The sequence below is a fragment of the Bidens hawaiensis genome, unplaced genomic scaffold (genome assembly GCF_021521415.1).
Source record: "Bidens hawaiensis isolate Kalapana, Puna unplaced genomic scaffold, B.hawaiensis_p1.1 tig00002186_1, whole genome shotgun sequence".
In the NCBI taxonomy this organism is placed as follows: domain Eukaryota; kingdom Viridiplantae; phylum Streptophyta; class Magnoliopsida; order Asterales; family Asteraceae; genus Bidens; species Bidens hawaiensis.
In genome coordinates, this window is record NW_027491117.1 from 3,700,881 (window position 1) to 3,709,428 (window position 8,548).

Consider the following 8,548-nt stretch of genomic DNA (forward strand, 5'->3'; position numbering starts at 1 on the left):
GGTTAAGGGTACGCCTGCCAAATGAGATTTTGCCCAGTAATGCACCAATATATATTAAATTTACTTGACATCAATATTTCTACTGGACATTATATTTATAGATTACAATTGTTTATGCTAATTGGATATTCCAAGCACCGTCCATTTTGTAATGTAAAGAAAAAGGCGATAAAGATAGTTAAAAGTAACTAAACTTTTAGATCTGATTGCAGTGACAATGCATATGTGAATACATGGTTGCAATTATATGATTTTTATTTTCTTGTTTAGTTAAAAAAAAAAAAAAGACTTCACAGTTGCTTGCAGCATATGCCACTCTGTGCTTTTGGGTATCCAGGATATGCATCAAATCGTATTCGCTTACACTTTTCTGAATTTAAAAGTTTTTCAAGCATTTAAGACTACAAGCGTGAATTTGTATCGGTTTTCACCCAAGCCCATTTTAACTAAATCAACTCATGAGAATTTGTATCGATTTCCACCTTGCAACATTTTATCTAAAGCAAAAAAAGTTAATACAAAAAATATCACAACAAAAGCCAGCAGTCTTCTAATAAAACTGAGAAAGTTCATCTTTTCACTACCAAGAGGATTCAAAGGCAAAAAGATAGATATAGAAATATGAAAGTAACCTCAAACTAAGCACCAATTTGTTGAGAATTACTCCATGTTTCACCTGAAACCACTTCATGGCATCTTCATTTGTAACTCTGTGTTGGATACCAACACGAGCCTTGCATCTGCGTCTACGGCCCACACGGTAGCCTGGGCGTTCTAGAACAAAGAAAAAGTCCACACGAAAAAGTCATACCTGTAATCACCAAAAATATTATATTTTTACAAAGAGAAAAAAAATAACACAATAGTAACCAACTTTAATTATGTGTTCCACATATATATGGTCGTGTCATTTTCATTTTTTATTTTAAATGCTGACGTGGATTATTTATATGAAATAGATTTTGAAGTTAAGGTTATCAATCGTGTTGGGTTGGTTGGTAAAACTCAAGTTATAAACGTGTTAATCAAGTTGGTGGATTGTCCAAAAACAGGTTTAAAGGTGAAATATGAAGTGTTAAGAATCTTGTGTTGAAAGAAATAGTGACATACTTGATACCCAAATAAATATGTTCCTGAATTCCAAAACCAAAGCAACCCGTGCCACTGAAGTTGCGTCTCAGCAATTCGTATTCGTTTAACTTTCAGCCTGTTCTCCAACAGCTGCATTGCCTTGTCTTCCCTAACGGTTACATAGCATGCAATCTTTTCTTACGCCAGATTCAAAATGACCTCACAGTGTACCTTGCTGTACGGAAAAAAAAAGACCGACCTTTCAAATATTATACAAAGTAAAAGAAAAAAAAATCCACAAAAAATAAAGCACAAGCCAAATTTAAAAGATAAAGTAACAATGTTGTAGTAAATATGAAAGTTTATTTCGTATAGTTTCTTGAAAAATGATCACAAACAAAGACGTAAATGCTCTAATTAGTATAAAAAAAAGGGTCCAAATTTCAAGCTTCATGGCCAAACAAGTTTTCAAACACACAATAAACAACAGCAGCTATGCCAATGTCGCACTACTTTAAAAAAAAGGAAATAGTCAAATCTCTGTTACTCAAGAACATATTTAGCCTCTTAACTCTTAAGCAAATCGAAGATTTTGAGGCTTTCAATCAGTAACATCTAATCAAAGATTAGCTATCGAAAAACCATCTAGCCTAAATCTCATTTATCCCAATCTTCGACACTGAAATTACTAAGATTATATGAACAATGTAAAGCATACATGAATCTTGATAAAACGTGTTTAGAGCTTCGGCTAATTTACGTAATTATGTCTCAGCAAGATTGCATCCTATGATACATGTGTACACAATACTAAGCATCTTGATCTATACGGTCTAAAATTTAGTCAAGGTACTAGAAATAAACTTTAGGGTACTTGATAAAAAATATTGGTCTAGCAACCAAACTTCTCTTCCTGTTTTACACTTTAGCATCAAGACATCACTAACAATACCAATTGGTATTTGATTATAAGTATTCAAGAATGAATAAAAGATGTAAAGTAAAGCAAATACTTCACGGTATAATAGTGTCTAAATGGTGCCTTAACGCTCATTTCCTGAGATAATGTTACGTGTCAATTAGTGTAGAGACTTGATTGTACTTTTGATAAGTAGAGGGATTGGTTGTGTAAATTCTTGTAATAGTTTGTTAGGTTAGCGTATACTTAAACGGATAATCGTTGAAGGGGAAGGTACCGATTAGTTGAATGAACATTCTCTCTTAGTTTCTTCTTCCTAATTCTCTCTATCAATTCTGCACGTATCAATGGTATCAGAGCTATTGATTCTCGGCTCTTGATTTCCAATACTATTTTACACGAATTCTGATAATCGGAGTTCAATTTCTTTACCGGAGTTTCGATCGATCCACCTCAATTTTATTCTAAATCGATCAATTCTCCTTCTAGTCGGTTCAATTTTGCCCTAAAATTGAATCTGTTCAATTCGATTTAGTTTTTGCCCTAAAATTGAATCAAATCAACAAATTAGCAACAACAACAATTAGGGTTTGGATATACGAATCAGATTCAGTTACAACAACCAAGAATGGTGTTCTTGTGCTCGTGTGGGGGTTTGATATGGGTCAAAAGAGTTCACATTTGTGGAACTACTAGGTGTTCTTGTGGTGGGATACAATTTGAAGGCAGGATTCATTGTTGTGGTTACAAACCAGATTACTTAAAGCCGCTAACCGATTATGAACGTTGGAAGGGATTAAAAAGCTCTGATGAATGGATGGGATCACCAGATTGGGGAAAACTGAGCCCTAATCTGTCTAACACCAAGAATCAAGAAACAAGTATTCTAAACACTGCATCGGCTATGGAAGAAATCAATAGCCTACAACAAACTGGTTCATTTCAGGATTATTGTAATTCATTTGATTTTCTTCTTACAAAGGTAATTCTAAGCGAAGAGTATGCTACAAGTCTATTCGTGGAGGGTCTCAAACCTGAAATTAGATGGTGGATTAAGCTCTTGAGTCCAAAAACCCTTGAGGAGGCTTATGAAAAAGCAAAGAGACAAGATTATTGGGGTAATAAAGAGTTTAAGAAAGTAGGAGATCAAATTTTTAGTCTAGTTGAGATTCAACCTGATGAATCTGAAGACGAAATTAAAATTCAAGAAACCATTGATCAAGATGTCATGATCGAAAATGTGATTCAAGAACCAATTAATGTTCAAGTATTGGAAATTCCAAAAGAAATAGGAAGCGATCAGCTCAATAAGTTGGGTAATGATCTACATGATCAAGTTGATACTTTCTCCAGTGCTTCCATTACAACTGGAAATGTTTCTTCTAATCAGAATAGTGTTTCTGGTTCAAGTGCTTCCGGTTAACAATTTGGAGTGGCTGGTATTGTTCCTGTTGCAGTCCAAAGACTAGTTATAATCATCCTAATAATAGTAAAACAAGTGTGTCTAACAGGGTACAAAGGCATGTTGGGCCTTTTTCTGATTGGCGTTAAAGATGGGCATCAAAGTAATGATGGTAATGTGGTTGTAAGGTCTTCAACAATAATTCATTCTTATGGGCAGCATGTAGTTTCGAATATTTCAAGTGGTAATGTTGTAGATACATTTCTGGTTGTTGTTGGTTCTTCAAAGCAACGCAGGATGGTGGCTCATGAGGGTATTAATTACATAATTGTTGGTCTAAAAGAAGGTCAACGGGTTGGAGTGCTTATTATGTTCATGAATGGATATTGTTTTACACATAGAATTATTCAATTCTCATGGTTTGAATGGAAACCGGCCATAATCAGTAACATCTTACTATTCATATCTGCCAAATATGTTGTGGGAAGCATATTAGAGATTGGCAAAAATAAAAGTCTTACAAATTGGGATTCTATTTCTTGATCCAGTCACTATAAGTGGGCCAAAACAAGCCTGCTTGTAAACAAGCAACAATTAACTGGTGGAATTGAGCAACAACTTTCAAAGAAAAGTGCAAGGGAAGGGAAACCAATTTCTTTGCTACTATTACAACAGATATTCAACTTGTTGTGTCACAAGCTATGGTTAAAACAGATTGTATGGTTTAGTACACTTGCAAATGTGTATGCTTAAAAGGCTCCACTGGTACAAGAATTTGAATATTGAAGAAATATAAGCCATTTCCTTGATTTGGACTTTGAATTTTGGGGTCAAAATTCTTTTAAGGGAGGAGTATTGTTACGTGTCAATTAGTGTAGAGACTTGATTGTACTTTTGATAAGTAGAGGGATTGGTTGTGTAAATTCTTGTAATAGTTTGTTAGGTTAGCGTATACTTACACGGATAATCGTTGAAGGGGAAGGTACCGATTAGTTTAATGAACATTCTCTCTTAGTTTCTTCTTCCTAATTCTCTCTATAAATTCTGCACGTATCAGATTATTAATAAACAAAAGAAAAGAAATTGAAGAGAGAAAAAGAAATTTAACTCCGTGTTCCCGAGAAAAGAATTTAGAGACTTTTTAAAGAGCAAAGTGATTTTACTCTCTCCAAATGCGTCCAAAGTTAGAAGGGAAAATATTAAAAGTTTTCATTTCGTTTCTTTTTCCTTCCATTAAATACTCGAGAAACACAAATATTTTTCAACTTCCTTGTATTTCTTTCCATTTCCCTCGCTAAAAACAACTCAGGAACACAGCGTAAGAAAATTTCTTGCCTTTAAGTTTTAAACAGTTTGTCACCCGAAAGCTAAGCAATCCACTTAAAAAAACTCATTTATGAACAAATGCAATCAAGGGAGTAAAGAAACCGAGCAGCTCATAAGCCAATCAGGCTCTATAAATAAATAAAGCTTAAAACAAGCCGAACTCAAGCTCTTGTAAGAGAGCTCACTAGGTAGAAACTTGTGCATACAAAGAAGTAATGTAATGTCTACAGAATAATACTAATTAAAAAAAATGCCCAAATTGAATACAACCTATAATAATCCAAACCAACAAGAATTATAAACAAGCACAATGAAACTCAGCTAGCTAAAATTAATTTAACCTAGAACAAATAATAAAATCAAAAGAGTAAAATGAATCTTACTTACCCTTGGAAAAGAAAGGAGGCTAGCCACTCAATTGCTCCAAAACCTAACCAACAAAACAGCATCATACTTAATTACAAACACACATCAGAGATGTTAAGAACAAGTTTTTGAACCATTGGGTTCGCCTGCTTCCTCTCTGAAGCCTGCAACACAATATCCATCATTCAAACAACCCATAATATATGTTGGTTTCAAGAGACTACCATTGTTGCTGATGGTTGGTTTCAAGAGACTACCATTGTTGCCACGTCCCCCACCTCTATATAATTACACTAAACGAACACTATATTTTTCTCTTCTGTTTAATTAAATAATATTTTTTTTATACTTTTATTATTACAGTTTTTCTCTCTATATCCTATTATTTACACAAAAAGGGCATTTACATATATCATCTCCCTAACTTTCCTTATTACATATTTCCCCAATGTTAGACATTTAATTGCATATCTCCCCTTCCTAAACCACATATATTACATATCTCCTAATTTCATTAAAATTAACTAATTAAATGACCATTTTAGATCCTTAATGAACTAATTTACATATATCTCATTCTTTTTTTTCGAACTGTGAACTTCTATAAACAAAGGCCGGAGCCAAAAGCACCCTCCACAACACGGAGGAGAGCCGAAACAAAGCAAGAAAAGACAATTACATCAAAGAAAACTTACACCAATCTGACCAACAAAATGATTTGTATTTAGATCTATGTTTGAACCAAAAGAAACTTGACGATCTGATGTCGCAAATGATATCTCCGATGTTCGTCTTTTTTCCTCCAAAAATCAAAGCATTTCGGGCCCTCCATATCTGCCAGCAAGCAATGATAACAATGCCTTTAAAGGCCTCCTTTTCCTTGTTTTTCAGCCCCACATGGTTGTAAGCTTCGAGTAAATCCTTAACCGAAAAGGCAAAGAAAGACGGGATTTAAACAAAGAGATTAAAGCGTCCCAAACCTGCGTGGTCACCGAGCAAACCGGTGAAGACGTGCTCAGTAGACTCTTCTTCGGTATTGTAGAAAACACACGAGGAGTCCGGAACAGAGATGTTTCTTCTTTTAAGGTGGTATCTCACTGATGGCTCGGAAACCCCCCCCCCCCCCCCCCCCCCCCCCCGCAAGGAGGCCTTCTTCGCCTTCCACCTAAGCTGCGCAGGAAAGGCCTAAAGCCAATCCCAGGGAACAGTGAAGCTTCATAGGGTCTTTCTGTCCAGGTGCAGGTAGTCCGCATCTTCACAGACATGTCTATTTCACCGAGCCTCTTTCCGAGACAGTGCCCAGATCGTTACGCCTTTCGTGCGGGTCGGAACTTACCCGATAAGGAATTTCGCTACCTTAGGGACCGTTATAGTTACGACCGCCGTTCACCGGGGCTTCGGTCGCCGGCTCCCCTGTCATCAGGTCACCAACTTCCTTGACCTTCCGGCACAGGGCAGGCGTCAGCCCCCATACATGGTCTTACGACTTTGCGGAGACCTGTATTTTTGGTAAACAGTCGCCCGGGCCTGGTCACTGCGACCCCCTTCGTGAGGAGGCACCCCTTCTCCCGAAGTTACCGGCTATTTTGCCGAGTTCCTTAGAGAGAGTTGTCTCGCGCCCCTAGACGATCTTGGTGGGAATTTTATCCATTTCTGATCTCCAAGCGTGAATGTTACACTTAGACGGGACCCACTTACTCAAACTCGAGACATAAATGTGGTTGTAATCCCTGCAAGAGATGATAACTTGTTTAACCGACCTGACCGAGAAGATACCCAACGGGTCCCCTAACCAAGTCCAGGAGTCCGATCATGTGTTCCATTTGGCAGCAGCAATGAGTTTAATGCATTCTTCATATTCCGCCAATTCACTTTAAGAAGATGGATTTCTTTTCCAATCCCATTTCCAAACTAAGTGTCTACTGCTCAAAAGAATCTATCACTAACTTTGCATGTTTTATTTTTTTCTAAGAGATAGAGACTTGGGAAAGTTGAAAAGAGAGGAATTCCCCCGGACCACGGATCCGTCCAAAAACAAAGGTCGTCTCCGTTGCCTAGGTCCTTCATTAAATCCATGAATTTAAGAGAACCAAAAAACTTTTTGTTGACTTCTTTTATCAAGTTCTTCTACACCCTGTGTATTATTATTGACTAGGACCGTTCCCCGTTTTGAATTGTTCCTATGGATAGCCTTAATAACTCTCTTCCAAAGGCTTCCATTCTCAATTTTAAATCTCCAAACCCATTTAGCTAAAAGAGAATAATTAATGTCAGATAATCTCGAGATCCAGAGCCCCCCTATCTATAGGAGTAGCCACTCGATCCCAAGCAACCCAATGGGACTTTGTTTTTGTTGTTAGAACCTCCCCACAAGAACCTTTTCATAATACTTTCAAGCGTGTTCACCACTTTAATAGGCACTTTGAAGAGGGAGAAATAGTAAACCGGGAGACTTTCAAGCACCGATTTAATTAACGTGACGCGACCCCCAATAGACAAAGAGTGAGCTTTCCAAAGAGAAAGACGTTTTTCGAAGACGTCAATCACGACATTCCAATTGTTAATGTTGTTCATGTTAGCCCCAACCAAGATCCCGAGATGAACAAACAGGAAGGATCCAGGCAAGCAAGCAAGAACTTTGGCCATGTCAACCACTTCTGAACCAAGAGCCATGTTTCCAAAAAGGAAAGATTTATGGAAATTAATCTTGAGGCCCGAACATAGGTGAAAGCATCTTAGCAGGCGGACCACATTTTTAAAGTTGGAAAGAGACCATTCCCAAAACCAAGGCGTCATCAGCATAGAGAAGATGGGAAATAACCGGCCCCCCGTTCGGGAGTTGAATCCCTTTAAGGATATTCAAATCCACAGCTTTGGCGATCATACTTGAGAGAGCTTCCATAACAATGAGGAACAAGAAGGGAGAAACCGGGTTACCTTGTCACATTCCTTTTTGGCATTGAAATTCGAAAGTGGGAGAACCGTTAACCAAGACAAAGATCGAGCAGACGAGAGAATACTTCGAATCCATTTACACCACCCATTCGAAAAACCCATTTGAGACATAATGGAGATCAAGAAATCCCAATTGACGATGTCGTAGGCTTTTTCCAAATCAATCTTGAAGAAAAAGAGATTTAGATCTTTTTTATTGGCCCAAGAAAAAATCTCATTCACTATAAGAGGGCCATCCAAAATAAACTTCCCTTGAAGAAAGGCAGATTGGGATTCTGACACAATCGAAGAAAGCACCGATTTCAAACGGTTGGTGATCGCTTTGGAGATGACCTTGTTAATAGCCCCAACTAAGGTGATAGGTCTATAATTGTTAAGGTTAGCCGGGTCATTTTTCTTAGGAATCAACGCGATAAAAAAAACCCCCGCAACCTCTACTAATAGTCCTTTCCTTGTGAAAATGGACCATTATATCCCAGAAAAGAAAGAAAAGAAAGGGTAATAAAATC

The 8,548-nt window shown here is 37.2% G+C and overlaps 1 pseudogene; it reads right to left on the reverse strand.

Annotated features, from left to right (window-relative positions):
* Positions 1 to 580: 580 nt before the first annotated feature.
* Positions 581 to 5,266, reverse strand: LOC143610482 (large ribosomal subunit protein uL5-like; annotated as a pseudogene).
* Positions 5,267 to 8,548: the final 3,282 nt, after the last annotated feature.